The sequence below is a fragment of the Prionailurus bengalensis genome, chromosome B3 (assembly GCF_016509475.1).
Source record: "Prionailurus bengalensis isolate Pbe53 chromosome B3, Fcat_Pben_1.1_paternal_pri, whole genome shotgun sequence".
Lineage (NCBI taxonomy): Eukaryota > Metazoa > Chordata > Mammalia > Carnivora > Felidae > Prionailurus > Prionailurus bengalensis.
This window is the reverse complement of record NC_057355.1, coordinates 126,449,302-126,474,015: the sequence shown is the minus strand read 5'-3', so window position 1 is coordinate 126,474,015 and position 24,714 is coordinate 126,449,302. Positions and strand designations below refer to the sequence as shown.

The 24,714-nt window shown below is 41.3% G+C and overlaps 1 protein-coding gene across 4 annotated transcripts in view; it reads left to right on the top strand.

Moving 5' to 3' along the window:
* The window catches only part of STON2 (stonin 2), a 155,084-nt gene that overhangs the window by 8,113 nt on the left and 122,257 nt on the right, over positions 1 to 24,714 (top strand). For 2 of the 4 annotated variants that reach the window (XM_043556779.1, XM_043556777.1), the window contains exon 2: positions 2,321 to 2,574. The exons of the other annotated variants lie outside the window; for them this stretch is intronic. The gene's annotated coding sequence lies outside the window, so the exon portion shown is untranslated. The remainder of the gene's footprint in view (positions 1 to 2,320; positions 2,575 to 24,714) is intronic. 4 annotated transcript variants of the gene reach the window in all.

Genomic DNA, 24,714 nt, shown 5'->3' with positions numbered 1-24,714 from the left:
GAGTATAGGTTCCTTTATGTACTTAGAGGGAAAAGTATGTTTCATGGATGGAGCATGGTGAAGTGGTTAAGAGCATGCACACCAGAGCTAGACTGTCCAGGTTTGAATCGTGTGGTGTTGGGCAAGCTGGTTAATCTCCCTGTATCTTAGTTTCCTTATCTACTGAAAGAGAATAGTGGTGTCTACTTCAGAGAGTTCCTATGAAGATTACATGAATTCTCTAGTGCTAATTAGCTGTAAAGCACTTTGAGACCACTGTCTGGGAGACAGGAAGTGTTACATAATAGCACGTAAAAAAAAAAAAAAGCGGTAGGTGGACATCGCTATACGTGGGTAGGCAGTGCTATGGTGGATGAAGCTCACCTAACTGCTTTGGGAAAGGTGCTCCTGCTGAGTTGTGTGCAAATGAATTCTTACTATGTGCACTAGGGGAGCTTGCTGTTTTAAAGAAGCATAGGAGAAATCTATTTGTCCGCTGCCTGAAATGAACATGAGAGAAACCATGTAGGAAGAAGAGGGGAGTCTAGGATGACTTGATGTTGTGACCAACGCCACTGCCAAGATAAACTGCCATCACGTTGGATGCAGAAGGCTTCTGGTAGAGCAGCTTTGGAGGGAGCGTTGCTATCCAGTCATGGATATGTGACCTTTGAGAGGCCTATTAAACGCTGTCATGAAGGCAGTCAGTGGGCATCAGGTGAGAGGTCAGGGCTGGACACATCGATGTAGGGGTCCTTGGCTGTAGATGAGAGTTAAATTCGTGAAGGGATTAAATTAGACCAAGAAGAGAAGGGGCTCTGGAGCTGAACCTGGGGGCATTCCAGCTCTAGTGGAAAAGTCAAGCCGGCTCTACTTTTCCAGTTTGCTTTCTTGGCTTGCTAGAGGGAAATGAAGTGTGGACCCATTTGATGCTGGCATTTGCTTTGGATAGTTTATCATTTGAGCTCTATAATGCTTGGACTTCTGAGTCAATAAACTAGGGTTAGATACCACTTGACCTCTTCCTACCTTTGTGCCCTTGGGCAAGCTACTTACCATCAGAGTCTCAGTTTCCTTATCTGGAGATGGGAACTGGTAGTAAAAACTCCCATCTCGGGGGTTTGAGGGGTTCAGTGAGTGCAGCTGTATCAGTGCTATGAAGCTGTTAATCGTTTGATCATTGTAAAATTCTCACTGTTCGTGCCAGAGTGGTTGGAAGTAAGGAGCGGTAACAGCTCACACATTTTTAAAGCTCTTTGAATTTCCCCTGAATTGCAAGCCGCATTTTAATTTAACCCATACTGCTACTATTTTTTTTTGTTCTTATTAAAAGTAAAAGAGGTCAAGAAGATACTACAATAAATTCCACACACATATGTCAGCCATTTATGCTTTCCCTGAAAGCATAACTGAAACACTGCATCCAGAAATCAAGTCTGGCCCGTGTATATGGCAGTTGGTACATGAATCCCAGATACACAAGCATTCAGAGGAAAGCGAAACACAGAAGAAAATGGATATCCTAGCAATGACAGTATTTCAACATCACATATGCTAACCTCATATGTGCTCTTTACCACTGTGAGGCAGGTGAGAAGGTTCTCACTTCTCTAGTAAACTAACTGATCCTCCCTTACGTTTTTTTTTTTAATTTTTAATGTTTTTTTATTTTTGAGAGGAAGAGACAGAGCACAAGCTGGGGAGGGGCAGAGAGAAAGGGAGACACAGAATCCGAAGCAGGCTCCAGGCTCTGAGCTGTCAGCACAGAGCCCAGCGGAGGGCTCAAGCCCACGAACCACAAGATCATGACCTGAGCCAAAGTCAGATGCTTAACCAACAGAGCCACCCAGGTTCCCCTCTCCCTTACTGTTTTAAATTCCAGTTTTACACTTGGTTGGAGAAAGTATTCGAGACACTTGATTTCTCTCAGCAAATAATATGATTCTGAATCTATTTTTTAAAAAGTCTCCCTCTCAAAGCTACATAAGAATCCAGAGGCAGGGGAAATCAAATTCTGAAGTCTTTTCTCTGGATTCTTTAATTAGCATGTCTGCTGTGTTTGCATTTGTGGTTTATATGCTTTGAACTTGTGGCTTTTCTGTTTTGCAAGAGTTACTGTCAGTGAGACATTCACCAAAAGAAATACAGCTATTAGTGGTGGCAGGACCAAATACATGTAACGGTGTGGTTGGTTTCTAAATCCCTGCTAGAATTTTTGAGAAAACCTCTCCAGATGGCGGTGGGTGGTGTGAGGGCTGAAAGAAAACATTCGAAATACCGAAGCAGAAAAAATAATAGGAAAGAGCTTCCAGTGATTAAATTTTTCTTTCTGGTCTTTCAGGTTGAGGAAGTGAAGAGAATAGGCATAAATGGTGGGAAATTTCCATCAACTTGGAAAACACAATAGAATAAATAATTCTTGGCCACGAGGTGAGAGCCCAGAGAGTCACAAGGTCAAAGGATCCTGTCCCATTTGTCTGTGGTGACAGCCCCCCTCCCCCCAAAAAGGAACGCCTCACCCTTGAACAATGCAAGTGTCCCTGGGAAGCTGAAAAGGTACATGCAAATGATGAAATAAATCACATCATTTCAGAAGTAAGTGGTGGTTATACTTTTCTATATTTCCCAAATTTTCTTTAGTGAGAGTGTGTTCCTTTTATAATAAAATATATATAAATAATACAAAAAATAGATGCAAAAGAGGGAAATTTACTGAGTGTGGAGATGGGTGAGTTGTCTCCATTTAAAGGTGCCGAGTTCCTTGCATTTTATAACAGGATTATTTTGCCCTAGAAGTCGTAACACTTCCTAACTTACCTGCTGTCTAAATTTACAATCTTCAAGAATGTACTGGGTGTCAGCCATACCTGTCACCCATCAAAACCCAAGACCCTGTTCTAGGAGAGCAGAGCCAGCGCTCAGGCAACAGATATTTATTTGACTCTCACACTGTGCCAAGCCCACCCAGTGTGGCTATATTCCTGGCCACTATCCCCAGCGGTTGGAGACCCCCTCTTGCCCCTGTCTCAGCAGACATGAACTAGGGATGTTTCTTGTTTACAGGGGGATGGCTGCATGAGGATAATGTCACAGTCAGCCTGGGGCCCTTGGAGCTGCTCCTCACGAGGCCCACTGTGGAGGCCTGAGTTTTTGCGTTCAGCTGCGTTGTTTTGGTTTCTGTGCCTGAGGTCTATTTTGTTGGGGGAAGGACAGGGATTCTTAGAAAAGGGAAGGAGATATCCTCTGCCTTACTGAAAACGGAAATAAGGAATTATCAGTTCAGGGTCAGTGGAAGCCACAGTGCCTGGCTTCCTTTTGCTGTGCTCTTCTGGAATGAGTTGGTTTTGTTTTGAACTTTCTGAAAGTGACATGAGCTAGATAAATTGTTCTAGGGTGGAGCTTTCAACAGGGAGTCCAGAGACCCCTAGGGGATTCATGGAGGGACTTTGGCAAAGGTGTCTGTGAAGCACCTGAAATTTTAAATATGTTGCATGTATGTGTATTTACTCGGAGATGAGGGTCTCTGGCTTAAATTGTACCTCAGATCCAGAGGGCCATACTAAAAAAAAAAAAAAAAAAAAAAAAAGGCTAAGACCCAGTTCTAGGGGGAGATGTTCAAGTTTGAGTTACACATCTTGGCCTTGACTCTAACTAGAGAACTCTTCCTAATGGATGATGTGTTTGTAGTTGAAGTATTAGTGTAAATAGGCACATCTCAGGTGCACCCACAGAAGCCTGTGCTGCAAGAAAGGTGAGGAAGATTTCACTACTTCAAGTGCTGGAAAGCTGGAAATCCAGAAATGCACAATCCCTGCAGTTCTAATGCTTCCTATCCTCCTCTTTCTGTTGTCCTTGAGCCCACACAGAGTTCCCTTAACTCTGTATTACCTGAAGAGTTAGCTTGTTGAAATGAACACTAATACCTCTTTTACCTGTTTTTCTCTGGGCTCTAAGCAAACCAGGTTGATTTTTCCTGCAATGGAAGGCTGGATTCGGTGCAGGCCTTCATGATGATGATGAGAGCAGACATGTACAGTGAGTGAACTGCCACGTGGCTGTTTATCCAGTGCCCCACTCATGAGTGTTGACCTTCCCACCCTTGCTTCTTGTTTCTCCTCACATTGCACATTTTCTCTAGGTGACCTCCAAACCCTTGGCTGCCAATACCTTTTAATCTGTATAATCAATACCTCTCTTCTTCTGACTTCTTGACCTGTTTAATAGTCCCTAAGACGTCTCTGTGGTTGTCCGACAGGTGCATCAAACTCACTGGGTTTAAAACTGAACTCATCATATCCCTCCCTACCACCCCTCAATCATTCTTCCCTATGAAGTCCTTCTGAAGGCCGGTGAATGGCCAGAAACCTATCCAGTCTTCCAAAGATCTTTTTCATCCGCCGACCACATCACTGCCTCCCTCAATCTAAATGAGCTTCAAATAGACTTTATCCCCATGTCTTGATGATCTTTCATTTTAAATGGCTCATAAAAAACATCCCTCCTGTTTATCCCTCATCTTGCAATGCCTGATCACTATAATTACTAGGTGATCTTCCCACCCTCCAGTCCATCTTCCTCATTGCTTCCAGAATGATTTTCCTAAAATATGATTGAATCGTATTATTTCTTCATTTAAAATTGTTTAATTGATCTCCATTGCCCTCCAAAACCCAACCTTGGCATGGCTAACAAGACCCTTCTGACTCCTCATCTTTCCAGCCTCTTCTCTTCTCTTCTCTTCTCTTCTCTTCTCTTCTCTTCTCTTCTCTTCTCTTCTCTCTTCTCTCTTCTCTCTTCTCTCTTCTCTCTTCTCTGAGCTGCTTGTAGTTCAGAAAGCACAACATGCTTTCATTCATCTCCTACACTTTGTATGAATGTATCACATTTTATTATAGCTGTTTTTAAGTGGGGGAACTTATAAAAAAACTGTCACACTTCAAGGTTCTAAGTCATGTACAGAACAGTCTAGCTCTGCATCACCCCCATTTGCCTCCTGCCCATTCCTAATACCACCCCTAAATCTCAGGTCATCCTTGAACTTGAACCTCTTTTCTTAGCCTCATCTTCACCTCACGCCATGCCTTACATGTATCTCCAGATCCTACCCCATCACTGATTCATACGTACTCCAGGGGTTGAGGTCAGTGATGAGTGATGTTCAAGAATGGGTTAGGTAGGCAGGAGGTCTGGGGATGATGTGAGAGACAGGGATGTCTATTGCACATACTTTTTGGTACCAAACTGGTTTTGCATGTTAACACAACTGTTTAAACATGGCTAAGTAAAATGATACCCTCTAATTAAGTTGCATTGTCCTGTTTTATTCTTATAGATGCTATGCTGCCAGCTTGGAATCTCCCTTTTCCCTGCTCCCAACTAATTTCTGTTCATCTTTCAAGCCCCTTCCCAGATATCACCTTCCCTCAGTTATTCTTTACTGACCCCAAGATTGGACTGGGTGCCACTCCTCTGTGTGCTAATGGCACTGTTGGGTTCACTGTATTGTGATTGTCTGTTTATTTGCCTGTCTCCTTCTCTCTCTCTTAGTCTTCTCTCTATCTCTAGAATTTCACTAGGACATGCCTAGCAATAGGAGATGCTGAAGAAATGCTTACTGAATGACTGTAGAATGGATGATGTCCTGTGACAGAATTCTAAGAACCTGCAGAAGATCAAGGAGCACAAATAACCCACAGTCCAAGGAGATTTATTAGATCATCTCTTCCACTTTCTGTGAATGTGAAATTGCACACCAGTACTGGTTCGTCTCTAGGTTTAACCTTCCTCTGTTGGCTGCCCCTTACACACCATCTGAAATCCTCTTAGCCCCACTTCCTTCTCAGTTGCCTTGGTGACCAGCTCTGCTGGACTGTACCATTCTACCATCCAACACCATGTTGGGCTTACTCCCACCACTTCTGGACTCAGATGAAGCACCACCCTGTAGGTATGGGATCTAGCTTCCTCATTTGCTGCTGAAGGAGCAAGACAATACACCCCAAAAGTATGGGGGATGTTGGGTCACCATGGAATGAACTTTGGCCCAGCGGGGAATAAGAGAGAGTCAGGTGATGGCAGACATTTTCCCTCTCAGAGTATCGCTCCATTTGATGGAAACTTTTGGGAGGCTGTAATCTCTACCAGCCTCTTTGGGGGTGTCCCATATGACCGAGTGAGAAGTTTTTTTTTTTTTAATTTTTTTTTCAACGTTTATTTATTTTTGGGACAGAGAGAGACAGAGCATGAATGGGGGAGGGGCGGAGAGAGAGGGAGACACAGAATCGGAAACAGGCTCCAGGCTCTGAGCCATCAGCCCAGAGCCTGACGCGGGGCTCGAACTCCCGGACCGCGAGATCGTGACCTGGCTGAAGTCGGACGCTTAACCGACTGCGCCACCCAGGCGCCCCGAGAAGTTGTGTTTATTGTGAAGCTATGATTGGTCCTGCCCCATTTGTTATTTGATTTTGCTGTTTCACTTCTTTTTCTAAACTCAAGCTTCCTGGGATTGCTAAAATGGCCTAGAAGTTTGGTCTTAGGCTCTCATTTCTAAGCAACACAGCCTAAGACACATTCACACTTACCACTCTTTCCCTAGAGAAACGGGGGCCAGTGAAGGTAGAAGAAGAGGGAGGAACACTACAGATCAGGTGGTCTCTAGGGTATGGATCTGACAGGGCATGACTGGGAGTCTGAGCCTTCAATCCTCCATCCCCTGTTCTCTCTTTTTCTGTAACACTGGCTGCCCTCATTTGGAGGAACTGGGAAGATGGGTCTATCAGTAGTAAAAGATCCATCATTTGTAACCTGTGGATCTGGTCCCTGTGTAGCCTGTGTAGGCTAGCCATCTGTTCCATGGTTTCCTATTTTTAAAAATATTTCTAATTAAAAAAAACCACATCAGACATCTGTCTTTGAATGTCAGCAATACAGCTGTGAAAATTGATCCCGTGAGGATGTGTGATACATTCTGGGTTTAAAGCTTACCTTCACCACTTCCAATGTGTGTAGCTTTGAGAAAGTTAGCTGATCCAAGCTTTAGTTTCCTCATCTGGAAATAGGCATTAACAATAACATTCCCCTAGAGTGGTTGTAGAGATCAGGTAAGACGATGCCTGTAAGACCCTTAGCACAGTGCCTTACAGAGTAAGCTGTCAGAAGGTAGTTGCTATAGTTGTTATTCTGTCTTCACAGTACAATTTGAGAATGAGAGAGGGTTAATCTCTGGATAGGAAACAAATGTAAGGTGATATATATAAATTTTTTTTAGCCCTTAAACGTTTTATTGGGTTTTCGGGAGGGGCTTTTTCGGTAAACCTCAGGCCAGTTTTATACTTGTTGAAACAGGTGGGAAGGCATGCTAAAACCCTTGCATGGAAGCAGCGGTTACCTGCTAGGTATTTTATTTTGTGCAACGTGTGAGAATCACATACGGTTTGAGACTAGTTAAATATGTTTCCCGTCTTTTAAGTATTTTCAAGGTTGCAAATAAGTTTATACTAATCCCAAATTAATACATTTGTGGAAACAAAAGCGGAAAGGTTTTGCAACTTTGCTGTGGTCATTCAAAGAATTTGTGGCAGGGAAGATCCCAGGAAATCTCTTGCTCCTTATCTGAGGTGAGTTTCAATTCATGCCAGGTAAAAAAGAAAAGTACTTCCTCCATAGAAGTTTGTAATGGGGATTAACAGAGTGTACACTGTTAAAAAAAAAAAAAGTAATTTTTTGCCTTCCTTTACAAAGTTGTATTAAGAGTCATTAAACTTTAAACTGTAATTATGGTATATTATTAACTCCTTACAATAGGCCTTCTAGTCCAGCTGCTTTACTCTGTTCCGCAAACACTTGCTGCTTTCCTTCTGTGTAGCTGGCCCTGAGCATTGGGAATACAGTGAGAAAGGGCACAGATCATCCTTCAAGGAGCTGTCACTGCAGTGAACCTTCTGAAGGGTCAGACAGTGACCGTCCAAGCGCCTGTAATGTCTCTCTACAACATTTGACACTAGAGAAACCCACCTTCTTGAGACTTTTCTTTCTCTCATGACCCCAGTGGCCTGTGGTTCTTCTCTTCTCTCACATTTGGCTCTGTCACTTTGGGCGCCCACTTTTTTCCTTCTCACCTCCCCATTTTCCTATATATAAAGACATGCTGCAGGACTCAGCCATCTTCTTTTGTCTTCTTCTTCCTCGGTTGGTAACCTGTTCCTTTCCTTGGCTTCATGTATCCTCTTTTTTGGGTTGTGTGTATGTGTGTCTCTTATCTAACTTTCTACCCCTTACTTCTCTAGGCCCCAGACCTCCATTTTCTATATCTACCCTTTTGTTTCACAATCCTCGAATCTCAGCATACCCCCAATTAAAATTCTCTGCCCACCTCCACTGCCAATTAATCCCACCCTCCTCCTTTCCTTAGAATACTTAGCAGGCCCTTCTCTGCCCTCTGTTCAGCTGTCATCCTCCTGATCACCCAGGTGGGATTGTATTTCCTATCACTGTGGTTTCTTTTGTTCTGTTGAACGAAGAATAATCACAGGGATCCCTATGGCTGTAGACATTTACTTCCATCTTCTTTCCCAGTCAGGGTTTTCTCCCAAACATTTATCATCTCCCTGCTGTTTCTTAAGCGTGGGTGAGTGGTGAATGAGTACGGGCTGCTGGATTGCACAGCTCTGGGAAGGCACTGGGGCAGCATTCCCCAGGCACCGTTCCCCTTAGGGAACACCGTTCCCCTTAGGGAAGGCATTGGGGCAGCATCCCCTTAGGCACCGTTCCCTTCACATCGTGTGTACATGAATGGTGCCTCCCAGAGTTGTGCAGCACAGTGTTGTGGGGGTGTTAGGGTGCCAGGGGATGGAGTGCTGGTGAGGGCTTCTGGGGGAAGGGATGCTGAAGACTACAGTGGCCGGGACAGAGTTAAGGGGGACTGGCAGTGCAGCCCAGGAGGAAAGTCCTATTTCTGTGAAAGAGGGAAATATGGGGAAATAGTTTTTCTCTTTGCCCTTTAGCTCTGTGAGAATAAAGCTCTGTGTTTTTCTAGACAAATCTGCACTGAGCTAACCTCATTTAGAGCCACCCACAAAGCTTGAGATCTGTGGCCGGGAGCTTGATTTTCCTCTAATTTTTGTCATTCTTGATACAGGGAGCATTGGCAGGAGTTTCTAAAATGAAGGTCCCACGTTGCTGCCACTGTACTGATAGATTGGGATAATCCCAGATACTCTTGTCACAACTGGACCCTTTTAGATATGGTTTCCATGTGGCCCAAAGGGGTTGGTGGCAGTGCTGGTTGTGCTACTGCCCTGTTTACCAAAGCAGCCCAGATGATTTGGACACACCAACAGTGGGAGGAGCTATGTGGCAGCGGTGGCCAAGGTGCAGGACCCTTGGAGCACCTGCCCAGGCCAGTTGCTGTCTTCAGCCACACGGGTTGTGCCACGCACCCTCCATGGACATTGTTCACGTAGAAGATCTGCAAATGGAGTCCCAGAGTTGTCCTGTGTAATGTCCCTGCGAGGCATTTCCAGGCCAACTAATAATACCTCCCATCCTGCTGGCCGGGCCATTTCCTGCATCATGCTGAAGCTCACACCACTACTTCCTTTTTTCCCCAAATTTCTAAGGTCTCTCCTTTCCTTCCACTTTCACTTCCTGAATGCCATGACCACAGGAATGAAATCAGCAAGTTGTTGCCTGGTCTCCTTGCCAGGCTAACTCCTACTCATCCTTAGAAATAGTAATATAGTAAACTACTCTTTATTCAGTGTGCTGAAAATCTTACATGCAGCATCTCTTTCTATCCCTATAGGACTCTCTGAAACTGTTAGGTAAAATTCAGGTTTGGAGAGTTTGAGATATTCCCATGATTACAGTTAACAGTGACGGGCTTGGCCTGCATGACTGCACACAGAGCTTGTGCTCTGAATCCGTGTGTAATTCAGCTTCCTAAGACCCAAGATAGGCCTCTTCTAGGAAGCCTGCCTGAGCTTCTCCACCCCTGTGACCTTTGGTCATCCTCCATAGTTACCCATGCTGTCATTCAAGTTCAGTGCCTCTTAGAGGTAGTAGAGACAGACCTATGTTCCTTCCTTTTTCTGAGGTTCCCAATACATTAAAGATTGAAAGAGTTCCAAGACAGGGTTAGAAAAATATTATGACCTTTCTTGTGTATTTGCATTTAACCAAATTAAAACCTTTAATGCATATTCTTACACAGAAAAACACAGAAACCCATACAGAAACACAGAAAATATAATTTTGCTACACGCAAGATAACTATAGGAGTTATAAATGATATTCGTTGAACTCTCTAGGCAGAGTGGTTTGGTAATGGGGCATGAACTGAAGGTTGTAGGAGGCACCTCTTTCAATCCTTTCGGTGTATTCCTGTGACTAAATGTGTGCTTCCATTTTTTTTAATGTTTATTTATTTTTGAGAGAGAGAGACAAGTGGAGGAGGGGCTGGGGGGGTGGTGTGGACAGACAGAAGATCCAAAGTAGGCTGTGCGCTGACAGCAGTGAGAATGATGTGGAGCTCGGTCTCATGAGCCATGAGATCGTGACCAGAGCCCAAGTTGGATGCCCAACCAACTGAGCCACCCAGGTGCCCCTGTATCCATTTTTAATAATATTAAAGTCCTTCATGAGTATGAGGCGGTTGGCTAATTATAGCCTTTCTGGATTCTGTCATCTATTTCTCTATCCCTAAAACTAGCACAGTCAGGGCTTGGCACATCATAGGCTCTCAGTGCTTGTTGGTTGGCAGAATGAATGAGTCAATGATTGTTAGAGAACAGTCTCAGAATGATTTTGGTTAGAATCCCAGCACTACCATTTACTAGTGTTCTGACATGAAGAAGTTACTTAATCTCTCTTCTCAGCTTTTGTCATCTCTAAAATGGTGATATCACTAATAGTACCTACCTTAGAATGTTGGTTGGAGGAACAAAGGGGATAATGTGCCTCATCTATGGGATGACAGAAGTGAGCTTGTACATGAAGGGTGCTTGGGTATAGACTGGGAGAGGTAGGAGATAGGTCTGTGGGCATTATTGTTGATAAAGGGAGAGCCACTCCAGATGCTGCCCTTCCCTGAGCCTGTGCCTCCCCAACCAGCCGTGCGGAAGAATGATTGGTGGCTCCAGGAGAGTTGCCAAAGCACCTGACTTTGTTTTCAGGGTGCTGTTTCCTCATTCTGCTGCTTGATTGATAACGATGTGCAGACCTTACTTTTGGAATAACGCTGCAATCTACTGACTACTCTCACCCACTTTGTTTCACTTAATAATTATTCAGAATTGTAAAATTGCCTGTGGTTTCAGGAAATTCCTGCCTTTGTTATAACATGCCTGGTACCTGCCCCTCTCCTGCTGGCAGAGTTAGCACTGAAGATATTTGGATTTACTGAGTTCTTTAGAAGCATTTTCAAGTTTTTTTTCTCCAAGACTGGGATTCAAAGCATTTCATGGAGAAAGCCCCACTTCAAACTCTTTTTCTATTTCCACATGGTCGGGTATAGAATGGCCTGGTTGGTTTAGGACCTCTGTCTCCCACATGCCCATGTATTGAAGAGCATAGTATGGCAGCACCCCCTAACTTGGGCTCCCTCCTCTTTTCTTTCCAGTTGGAGTCACTGGGCCCTGGGACTTGAGTCTTGTGGTGTACCTCCACACTGGCCATGCATATAAGAACTTTAGCCACCCTTCCTACAGTCTCTCTCTAGTAGACTTGATCCATTCTGTGTAGTGATAACTTTTCAATGTATATCTCCAGCACTGAGCTACAGACTCACATGTTCAAGTTCACAGTTGACATGTCTCTTGGATGTCTAATAAGCATCCCAAATGCATCATGTTTAAAAAGAAATATTTACTTTACCCCGAAATTCTGACTCTTTCCCTCAACTCAGTCAATGGCAGTGCCATCCACTCAGTCCTCGACCATAATCCAGGAGTTAACTGTTCCACCCTTCCTCTCCCTATGTATGGCATCCATCAGAAAGTTTTATAGATCCTACCTCCACCATCTATATCAGATATGCTTCATTCTGTCCATCTTCATTGCTCCCATCCTGATTCTGGCCACTATATATTTTTTTTCTTGATAAAAGAAATCACTTTAATTTTTCAATGACAGTGTACTAAGTGATGTTAGTTTTGTGATTGTCTTTATTACCCTATACATTTATAATCAGTAAGAGAGTTCTTAATGTTTTGACAAAAGGTTTTAAAGACCACAAAACAGTCAAATTTTTCTCTTTGATTATGAAAATTGCTTTGCATAGTTTCAGCTTACATGGTCATTTTTTATGAAAAATTTTATTTTAAATATTGTGTCGAAATACATATGAAATTTGCCATCTTAATGATGGTTCAGTGGGGTTACGTACATTCACATTGTTGGGCAACCATCCCTACCATCTGTTTCCATAACTGTTTTCATCTTTGAGAACTGAAATTCTGTACTTATTAAATACTAACTCCCCAGCCATTTCAGCCACTGGTTACCATCGTTCTACTTTCTGTTTCTGTGAATGTGACCACTTCAGGGACATTCTGTGGAATCAAATGGTATTTGTCCTTTTGTGACAGGCTTATTTCCCTTAGTGTGTGTCCTCAATGTTCATCCATGTTGTATGTAGCAGAATTTCCTTCCCCCCACTTTTTTTGATGTTTATTTATTTTTAAGAGAGAGTGTGAGCAGGGGAGGGGCAGAGAGAGGCGGGAGACAGAGGATCCAAAGTGGGCTCTGTGCTGACAGCAGTAAGCCTGATGTGAAGCTTGAACTCATGAACTGTGAGATCATGACCTGAGCCAAAGTTGGACACTCAACCGACTGAGCCACCCAGGCACCCCAGAATTTCCTTCCTTTTGAAGGCTAAATAATATTCTGTCCTGTGTAGATACCACATTTTGTTTATCCATTCTTCCATGGAAGGACACTTGAGTTGTTTCAGGCCGCCATCATCTTTCATCTCAGCTATGTGACAGCCTCTTAATTGTTCTCTCCACTTCCACTCTTAACCCTCCCAATCTGTTCTCCACTCAGCTTCTGAAAAGGCAAATTAAATTTTATCGTTCTTTAAATCCTTCGTTGACTTCTCATTGTACTTAGAATAAAATCTAAATATCTAAATTTGGCTGATAAGACCCATATTCCTAAAAAGGAAACACCTTTATAACCATATCTTAGGCTTCTGTCCTCCTGGCTCATTCTACTGTCAGTTTTTTCTTTTTTGTTTCTATCTCAGACTCTGCCTTTGGTTCCCTCCACCTTGAATGCTTTGTACTTCTTGCTGGTCATAGTTGTCTTCTTCTTACCCTTGAAGTAGTAATTAAATGTCAGCTTTTCAGAGAGATCTATCACCCTAATAATTAAGATCCCTTGTTATTCCTGGTCTTAACCTTGTATTGGTTTGCAGATATGGTACATGTTTACAGTTGATTTGTTTCATCCTTGTTTTCCCCTCTTGGATGTAAGCCCCTTGAAGGCAGGGTCTATATTTATCTTGGTCTATATTTATCTTGATTACTTTTGTATCCTGAACATCTAGCAGATGTTTGCTAACAATTTGGTGGATGAATTAGTAAATATCCTATTTTTTTAAAAAAAGTTTGAGAGGAGATTCCACAATCTGTTCTACTTCTCTTTTCCTTCCTTTTTCCTCACTCTCCCCTTGGCTGACTTTTAATACATTCCAAAATGTTGACATCCCTATTGTTAGGAAGAGGCAATGGTATGATATCATCATTACTGCACCAGTAAACTGGTTGAATGTTCATTAGCCTCGTGATGTTCAAAGGAAAGATAAAATTGTAATTTAACTTTTTGTTTTAAAAACAATCACCCTTCCAGCCTTGCCCCATGTCTCTGGGAAGGCAGGCTAATTTTGCAGTAGTCTAAGTAAGCAAGGCAGAAAAAGACAAACTTTTTGGAGAGAGATCCTATGTAATATGTTCCAAAATGCTACATGTATAATTTTGTGTTCTTTTGCTATTTTGTATTATTTTTTTAATTTGTTTCCTACTACTCCTAGTAGTTGATATCAGTTGAGGTCCAGTCCCTTATCCACACTGGGAGGTTATGTTAGAAAGTCTTTGTTCCTCAAGATTTTGAACTCTCAAATAAATTTTCCTCCCATTTCTAAACTATGATGCTAGCACAGGATGGTTGGGTTCTCTATCCAGAGTAATTTCAACAGGGTTGAAATTAAGGATTGGCCCACTGTGTGCTCACTTGGAACTCAGAGACTTCTCCAAACTTATGCTTGTTGTTGGCAGGATTCAGTTCCTTGTGGTTTTAGGATTGTAGTCCCCCTGTGGTCATCTCCATCTGAGCAATGGAGAACCTTCCTCTCCTGCTTTGAACTTCTCTGAACTACCTCTTTTGCTATCAGCCAGAGAAAACTCTCTGATTTTAGTCACCCTATCTTAATGGCAACTGGCTATTATCTGAAAATCTCTTTTACCATTCAATATGACATAATTATGGAAGTTGCACCAGGACATGAAGATCATAGGGATCATCTTAGAATTCTGATTGTCACAGTTAACCTAGAATTGCATTCATCTGCCTGTATCAGAAAAACTGATCATAATAGTTTAAACAAAAACATTTTTTTTCATCTAACAATAAATAGAGTTAAGTGATTATTGATACAGGATCAGTGGCTCAGTGACATCAGGGCCAATGACTGTGATTCGCTTGCCTTTTCATTTGTGGTTACAGTGTGATTATCACAATGCAGCCATCATGACCATATTCAAGACAGGAAAAAAGAGAAAAAGAAAGGATCAGGCCTGCATGAGCATTATCCGTGTCCTTCATTGAGACATGCAATACAAAGCAAGACAAAGCAAAGACAGAAACCACTTCTCAGAGCTTTAGATCTCACCATACCTTCATCTATGTCTCATTTGCCAGAACTTGGTCAGATGGCCACCCCTAGGTGCAAGGGAGGCTGGGAGCAGGAATAGAAATTTTTGTGATTGGCTTATTAACCAGTAACAGTCCATCCCCTGGTGCTGGTTGAGGAGAAGAAATGAATGTTGGGGATTCAGCCAACATACCTGTTATACCTATTTTCTGAAAAGCACAGTGTGGTGGAGGAGAGAGTATAGAAGTTAGAGTCAGAAGACTTGTGATCCTGACCCAACTCTGTCGTGGTTCTCTGCGTGACCTTAGCCCAGTCAAGCAACCTCCCTGAGCCAGTTCACATATCTATCAAATGAGAGAAATATTTGCTTTACTTATCTCAGGGTTATTGTAAAAATGAATTGAAATAATTAATGAAGTTATTTGCATCCTGGAAATACATACTAATTACAATTTTTGGTCAGTATTAAGAGTACATTTCATTGATGCAAAGAAATGTGTGTATATATATGTATGTGTCTATATATATACACGTATAAGTATTCATATTTAAAAATATTTTATAATCTCTAAAATGAGATGCATTTTATAATCCATGGGGCCTTAGTTTCAATGAAACATGATAATAATGATAATCATAATATTTATGATAATAAATTTTGATAATAATATGATAATAATATTTTGCTTAGCTTCTTGGAAAGTCTTAGGGTTACGCCTAGGAAATATGGCCACCATTGGGATCCATGGACTCCTATAGACACCTAGGCAACGGACATCAACGCCTTATGATGGAACATATAAAGTGATAGATTCATGGCTCTATAATGTAGATGGAAAGAAATTGTCCACACCAACGTCCTACTTTCATACAGGCAAAATAGTAGTATTCCTATTCCAAATACGAAACTAAAGTGAGCAAGATGAGTTTACCAAGATGGAGGAAACCAGATCCTTCTAAGAGTTGGAGGTACTAGAAAGTGTTCTGCAAACTTTAAGGGGTGACCTGTCACGGTTATTCATTACACTCTGTATGTAACACACTGTTCAAGCACCTGGGGATGTCCTTCAGGGTCACTGCCTCAGGAATGCACCAAAGATCAGAGATAACCTGTTTTTCAGGCCAAGTGTGACTTAGATCCTTGACTCTGAATGTGGAGTCATAGAGTTCTTTAATAACACAGCTATCAGAATTGTTTATTTTGAATAAAAATCACACAATAGAATATTTGTAATTATAACATTGGGATATACATATATGCATGCATGTAAATATATACGTATATGTGTTTGTGTACGTGTATGTGTATACACACACATATAATGTGACTTTCGAGAGGACAAAAACAGATACCTAGAGATAGGGAATTATGATGTATGTGATTGAAAGAAAAATAGTGGAGAATCATCGATACATACTGACATTAGTTGAAATATGACATATATTCCTTTTGGAGTTCTTATGTATGTTTGACTTGAGGCTGGGGTATTCATTTTATTCACCAATTTCCAGTGGAAGAGGAGTGATCACTCTTTTTTAAAAATTTTATTTATTTATTTTTATTTTTAAAAATGTATTTATTTTGAGAGAGCAAGTGAGGGAGGGGCAGAGAGAGAGAAAGAGAGACAGAGAGACAGAGAGAGAGAGAGAGAGAGAGAGAGAGGGAATCCCAAGCAGACTCCTTGCTGACAATGTGGAGCCTGATGCGGTGCTTGAACTCACAAACTGTGAGATCATGACCTGAGCCAAAACCAAGAGATGGACAACTAACCATCTTAGCCACCCAGATGCCCCATTTAAAAAAAATTTTTAAAGAATATTATATTTAAATGAAAGAACGAAAGAAAAAAATGGTGAAAAGATAAGAGCATATAACCAAAGCCCCTTACCTTTTCCCTTGGGGAACATCAAAGCACCTGTTAATTAAAGGGCGTGTGTGTGGGGCGCCTGGGTGGTGCAGTCGGTTAAGCGTCCGACTTCAGCCAGGTCACGATCTCGCGGTCCGGGAGTTCGAGCCCCGCGTCAGGCTCTGGGCTGATGGCTCAGAGCCTGGAGCCTGTTTCCCATTCTGTATCTCCCTCTCTGTCTGCCCCTCCCCCGTTCATGCTCTGTCTCTCTCTGTCCCAAAAATAAATAAACGTTGAAAAAAATAAATAAATAAAGGGCGTGTGTGTATGTGTGTGTTGTCCAGTGTTCAGATTCTGTTAAAATGAACTCTGTTCTCTCCTAAAGGAAAAGACTTTAGAAGAAGGAAGAAAAGCAGTGTTCCAAGTCCTGAATCTGATATAGGTCTTTGCCATAGGGTAATTGTGCCTTCTGGGCTTCTGTTTATTTTAAGAAGTTATGAAACAAGTGGCAGGGTTGCTTTAACTTTGTGATTAAATCGTTGTGGTTTCTTTAGCCCACTGTGACAGAGGTCTTGGAGTATAAAACCATGCTTGGTATTATTTTGTATTCTACATTGCAAATGCTGAGTTCATAGTAGACGTTCAGTACGTTGGTTGAATGTCTTGCTTTGGAAGAAAGCTTTACAGAAATACATATAATCTATGAAGACTTAGTTTTTTTTTCATCCTTTCTTTCTTCCCAGTTTTCTTTTTGACCTTTAGATGCTTGTCTTTGATCAGAAAAAAGCTGAGGCCTGCTTTGGGGTTTGGAATGGGCACTAGGATCTAGTTTGAGATGTTTCTGCATAAGCCCCAGACAGATGGCTGGATAGCATTGCCAGTAGCCTCAAAACCCAACAAGTGGGTGCAAAGATTTCCAAAGTAGCCATCTTGTTGAATATATATGGCAGAGAGATACAAGAGGGAGATGGTTAAATTCTCAGATTTAAATTACCTTTTTGGATCACTAACCGAATAAGAATTATGTTACAGTAGTATAAACCATGGCTCCTCTAACAAAATAAAAACATTTTCTCAGCTCTGAAGGGATGGAATTAATCCATATAGCTACATGAAACTCTCCTTTCCTTTTCATATGATATATGAAAGTTTTCTAAAACTTCTAATTAACATTTCCAAGACATCACTATAAAATCACCCTAATGTAGATTATCTGAACTGGACTTCTTTTTTCTTATTAAAAATGATTACAAGTCAGAAGGGAGTGTTTCAGGGGAGGACTTTCAATTTTGGCTATAACTGGTAACATACTAGTCCTTGTGCAGTGAACAACCGTGAAACTACTGGACAACTGTATGAGGCAACTGTTTTTAAGTATTGGTCAACAGAAAGCACAGTATTTCAATCGTGAGAGAAAGAAAGCTCGTGAGGTGAACCTGATGATCACCTTGGCTCTCTTCCAGGGGAAAGTTTTCTGACTGCAGCATCGTATGCTGGAGTCTGCACTGAGCACAGCAGTCCTGCTGAGCTAAGGAAACAGAGATCAGAGTCTGGGACAGCGAAGCAGCTGGAATCTGCTGGGCAGGGCATTAGAGAAGAGAGAATTGCATGGGGAATGGGGGAACAGAAGTGTGTCTGGGTGTACCCAGGGAATCCTTGGCCTGGCTGGAGTGCAAATATACAGACTGAAACTATACGAGATTTCTCAGAAGTGGTGGCTCCAGGGTTGAGAATGGGACAGAAATACTAGAGGTCAAGCAATATTGGGAGATAGTGGCAGTCCAGCCTAGCCACATTGAAAAGACCTCCTTAACACATTCTAAGCATCTAGGAAAGATAGAAAGTCTGTGTCTTAGGGGTAAGAAACATGCTTTCAACCAAGGTTGGTAATTTTTTAAATAGATTTAGGTAGTAATTATTCTAGATCTTATGAGCTATACAGCATCTGTTATAACTACTCAATTTTGCTATTAATAGGACAAAAGCAGCCATAGACAGTATGTAAATGAATGGGCATGGTTTTGTCTCAATATAATTTTATTCATAAAGAAAGGCAGAGGGCCAGACTTGGGTCATGGCTGTAGTTTGCCAGCTGCTGCTCTACAGTAAGACCTACTCTAAACCCACCCTAACAAAGCCAGAGCTGTCAAAATCTGCCTTGGAGATTGACTTTGAAAGTTGAGATCTGCAGTCAGAGGAGCTTAGGAGACATCTTCGGCTTTTCACAAATTCATCCAACAAAGTGGAAGGCCAAGCCCAGACAAGATGAATGTGAGCAAGCAGTTTGACTTCTGGCAAAAATCAACTCTGCAGAGTCGATTGTCTTCAAATTCAGAAATCTTCTGTGTATCATCAACAATTAGTAGGCATGCAAAAAAATAGGTAAATATTACTCCTAGTCAAAAACAAAACAAAACAAACAGTCAATAGAAACTAATCTCCAAATGGCCCAGATGTTGGGTTTGGCAGACAAAATCTGTAAAGGAGGTATTATAAATATGTTCAAAGAACTAAAGGAAAATATTGTTGTAATGAGAGAATATATAGGGCATCTTAGCAGAGAAATAGAAACTATAAAAGTATCTAATGAATCTATTCTAAAATAGAAAAGTTGAGTAACTGAGATGAAAAATTCACAGGATAAGCTTAACAGGAAATGAAGATGATAGAAGAACCGATAAACTTGAAAACAGATCAGTAGGAGAGGAGATAGAGAAAGGGGGCAGAAAAACGTATTAGAGGAAATAGTGACTGAATTTTTCCAAATATAACAAGAAAAATGACATACAGATTCAAAATAGTACACAAACTTTAAATAGGGTAAGTTCTAAGAAAACCACATCTACACATATCATAGATAATTGCTGACAACCAAAGAGAAAGGGAAAAAATTAACAACAACATAAGAATCAAAGTCAGCTCCTCATCAGAAACAATAGAGACCAGGGGCTCCTGGGTGACTTAGTTAAATGTCCAACTTCAGCTCAGGTCATGATCTCGCAGCTCCTGAGTTCGAGTCCAATGTCACGCTCTGTGCTGACAGCTCAGAGCCTGGAGCCTGCCTTGGATTCTGTGTTTCTCTCTTTCTCTGCCCCTCCTCTACTTGCACTCTGTCTCTCTGTCTCTCAAAAATAAATACACATTTAAAAAAAAAATTGAGAGCAAAAGATAAAATACTAAAGAAAAGTCAACCTCAAATTCTCAAATTCTCAAATTCTTCTGTCTACTGAAAAATATTCTTGAAAAAAAAAGATAAAGAATGGATTATTTTAGAGCCATGCTGTTCCATAGAAATATAGTCCAAACTTTTCCAGTTGCCTCCATTTAAAAAATGTTAAAAGAAACAGGTGAAATTAATTTTAACAATATGTTCTTTTGGACCTGGTATATCTAATATATTTTTAACATGTAGTCAATATAAACATTATTAAATAGGTATTTTACACATTTTTGTATGCTTTGAAATCTGATATATATTTTATACATAAAGAACAAAATTTATTATTTTATTTTATTTTTTTATTTTTAAAAATTTAAATCCAAGTTAACATATAGTGTAATAATGATTTCAGGAATATAATTTAGCGATTCATCACTTACATATAACACCCAGTGCTCATCCCACGAAGTGCCCTCCTTAATGCCCATCACCCATTTAGCCCATCCACCCACCCAACACCCCACCAGCAACCCTCAATTCTCTGTATTTAAGAGTCTCTTCTGGTTTGTCTTCCTCTCATTTTTGCTTCCCTTCACTTATGTTCATCTGTTTTGTTTCTTAAATTCTACATATAAGTGAAATCATATTTGTCTTCCTCTGACATTTCACTTAGCATTGTACACTCTAGTTCTATCCATGTTGTTGCAGATGGCAAGATTTCATTCTTTTTGATCACCGAGTAATATCCCATTGTATATATATATACCACATCTTCTTTATCCATTCATCAGTTAATGGACATCTGGGCTCTTTCCATACTTTGGCTATTGTTGATAGTGCTGTTGTAAACATTGGGGTGCATGTATCCCTTTGAATCAGCACTCCTGTATCCTTTGAATAAATACCTAGTAGTGAAATTGCTGGATTGTAGAGTAGTTCTATTTTTAATTTTTTGAGGAACCTCCATACTGTTTTCCAGAGTGGCTGCACTAGTTTCCATTCCCATCAGCAATGCAAAAGGGTTCCTCTTTCTCTGCATCCTCGCCAACATATGTTGTTGCCTGAGTTGTTAATTTTAGCCATTCTGACAGGTGTGAGGTGGTATCTCATTGTGGTTTTCATTTGTATTTCCCTGATGATGAGTGATTTTGAGCATTTTTTCATGTGTGGGTTGGCCATCTGGATGTCTTCTTTGGAGAAGTGTCTATTCATCTCTTTTACCCATTTCTTCACTGGATTATTTGGTTTTTTGGGTGTTGAGTTTGATAAGTTCTTTGGATACTAACCCTTTATCTGATAAGTCATTTGCAAATATCTTCTCCCATTCCATCGGTTGCCTTTTAGTTTTGCTGATTGTTTTCTTCATTGTGCAGAAGCTTTTTATCTTGATGAGGTCCCAACCGTTCATTTTTGCTTTTGTTTCCCTTGCCTCCAGAGACGTGTTGAGTTAAGAAGTTGCTGTGGCCAAGATCAAAGAGGTTTTTGCTTGCTTTCTCCTGGAGAATTTTGATGGCTTCCTGTCTTACATTTGGGTCTTTCATCCATTTTGAGTTTCTTTTTGCATATGGTGTAAGAAAGTGGTCCAGGTTCATTTTTCTGCATGTTGCTGTCCAGTTTTCCCAGCACCACTTGCTGAAGAGACTGTCTTCATTCCATTGGATATTCTTTCCTGCTTTGTCAAAAATTAGTTTGACCATACATTTGTGTGTCCATTTCTGGGTTCTCTGCTCTGTTCCATTGATCTGAGTGTCTGTTTTTTGTGCTAGCACCATATTGTCTTGATGATTACAGCTTTATAGTACAGCTTGAAGTCTGGAATTGTGATGCCTCCAGCTTTGGTTTTCTTTTTCAGGATTGTTTTGGCTATTCAGGGTCTTTTCTGGTTCCATACAAATTTTAAGATTGTTTGTTCTGGCTCTGTGAAGAATGCTGGTGTTATTTTGATAGGGATTGCATTGAATATGTAGATTGCTTTGGGTAGCATTGACATTTTAACAGTATTTGTTCTTCCAGTCCATGAACATGGAATGTTTTTCCATTTTTTTTGTGTGTGTCTTCTTCAGTTTCTTTCATAAGCTTTCTATAGTTTTCAGTGTATAGATTTTTCACCTCCTTGGTTAGGTTTATTCCTAGGTATTTTATGCTTTTGGTGCAATTGTAAATGGGATCAATTCCTTGATTTCTCTTTCTGCTGCTTCATTATTGTGTATGGAAATACAGCTGATTTCTGTACATTGATTTTATTTCCTGCAACTTTGCTGAATTCATGAATCAGTTCTAGCAATTTTTTGGTGGAGTCTTTTGGGTTTTCCACATAGAGTATCATGTCATCTGCGAAGAGTGAAAGTTTGACTTCCTCCTTGCCAATTTGGATGCCTTTCATTTCTTTGTGTTGTCTGATTGCTGAGGCTAGGACTTCCAATGCTATGTTGAATAATGATGCTGAAAGTGGACCTCCTTGTCAAAGAACAACTCAATTTAGACTGGCCACATGTCAGTACTTACTTTGTGTCAAGTGGCTACTGTATTGAAATTGGATAGCACAGTTTTATCTATCTATCTATCTATCTATCTACCTATCTATTTATTTATTTAATGTTTATTCTTTTGAGAGAGTGTGTGAGCAGGTGACGAGAAGATAGAGAACCCCAAGCAGGCTCTGCACTGCCAGTGCAGACCCTGATTTGGGGCCCAAACTCACAAACTATGAGATCATGACTTGATCTGAAATCAAGAATTGGATACTCAACTGACTGAGCCACCCAGGCACCCCCTAAATTGGATAGCACAGTTTTAGATCAAAGAGAAAAGGGGATGTATGTGTTGCCTTATATGTAGAATGTTCCTGAAGCTATCTTATGTAAAGAGGTTAAATTAACCTTACTAAAACATTTACCTGCTCAAAGCCCTAAAGAGTGACAAAATAAGTTAATTTGTTCATTCACTAATTTCACCATCTACTCAACATTTAATAAATGCAAGACCCTATTCTAAGAGTTGAAGACATCAACAACAAAATAGTCCCCTTTTCCAGGGAGCATACAGGCTAATTGGCATGAGACCCACATTAGCAAGTAATTTCATTATAATTTGGTAAATTAGTGTAAGTAAGATACCATCAGCACGTAGAAGATAGGGACAAGTGGAATTAGTGGAAGTCAGGGAAAGGTAGCATATATCAGAGTTCTTGATTATAAGCAACCGAAACCAACTCTGGCTAACATAAGGAGAGAAGGAGTCTGTGGCTATGAGGGCCATTGAGGAGTTTGTAAGCAGAGCCATGGCATGGACGTTTCAGGCTTTAAGAAGAGTACTCTGGCATAATACATTGGGTAATAGGTTGGAGGGGTGTGACCATGAAGGCAGGGAGACAGGTAAGACACTGGTGATTATCTGGATGAGAGACAATAAGGGGATGGATCAAGGCATTGGCAGTGGGAATGGAAAGGGTAGTTTCATGTGTTCAAACTCATTCTAAGATTGAGAACTGTCACTATTCCAGCTCCTCCTTTTCCAGTGCACTCAACACCACTCCTACCATCTCCTGTAAACAGAACATAACTCACTGTCAACTAGACATACCAGTCCGGTTCCCCCTTCCTAAAATGCCTTTGACCCTCTGCTGTCTTGCTAAGAGCCCTCCCCTCCAGTTTAAGGTGTAGCTCATGACCACCTACTGCTCAGTAGTCTCTTAATACCTTTATGCTCTGCTGTCATTGTTTTGAGGGATCACCTGTCATAATAGGTTAGAGAGCCTACTGTATTAGTGTTTTATGTTGCCGCCATACACCCCTGCCATCTGCTTTGAACTACTTGAGGCCAGTTCTTGTTTTTCCTTGTACGTTCAGGCCCTAAAATGGGCCCAACACAGAGAACTCAGTACATGTTTCTGATGATGCTGCCCCCTTACTTTGCCAGGCACACTGAGGTCCTGTTGTGACCAATAGCTTTCATCTCCAAGCTCCTTGTCAGTGTGGTCCAAGGAGCATTCATCTCCTGTAGGTACATTTCTTCGGTCACTCTCCACCCAAACCTTTGGCAGCTTAACATTTCCCACTGAACTCTTCTCCTCAGCTGTTAAGGCTACCAATTCTCTCTCCCCACATTTCCCCAGTAAACACCTCAGCTCTCAGACTGACCTCTTCACCCACCTAGAAACAAGCCCACAAAGGTCTGACTCTTAATCTTCACTTAATGGTGATCCTTTGCCCTGGGGATGCCCTCAAATATCCTTACTCCTCCCTTCCGGTGGCCCAGAACCAAGGATGTCCTTCAGATCCAAGAAATCTGCTCAATTCTTTATGGCTCCAGCCCTTAGAGATCTCTAAGTGGCTGAGCAGCATTTTTGGTGTGTCCTCCAGCAGGATTATTCCTGGATTTGTTGTGTTTGCTCTTCTGTGTCTCCAGCTAGATTGCAAGCTGCTTGTGGGTCACTCTTTCAAAGGGTGTTTAGTACATTTCCAAACACATAGGACTCATGAATGTGTATCAGAGGATTGGCACAAGATAGATCTATTTCTGTGACTCCCATCTTTTCAGCCAACTGTTCTCCACCCCCAGATTTTAGTGTGTAAGGCCGCCAAGAAAGAAGCTGTTCTCTGAAGTGGCAAGCCAGAGACTGCAATGAAATTTGCAGTGTCTCTTGGTCAGTCCTGCTGCTGATACTGAGTCACTACCATTTGTGGTGATTTTCAGCCTAACTTTATGATTCACATTCTAAAAATGGGGTGAGGTTTTTATAGAGAAACCAATTCTAGTGTGAACTTAGCCTCACAATTATTGGGTTCCTCTGTGGTTTCTAGCTGCTAGCACAGCACCCGCAAGGCCTAGCATCTCATGATTTATTAGATGTGGCTGTT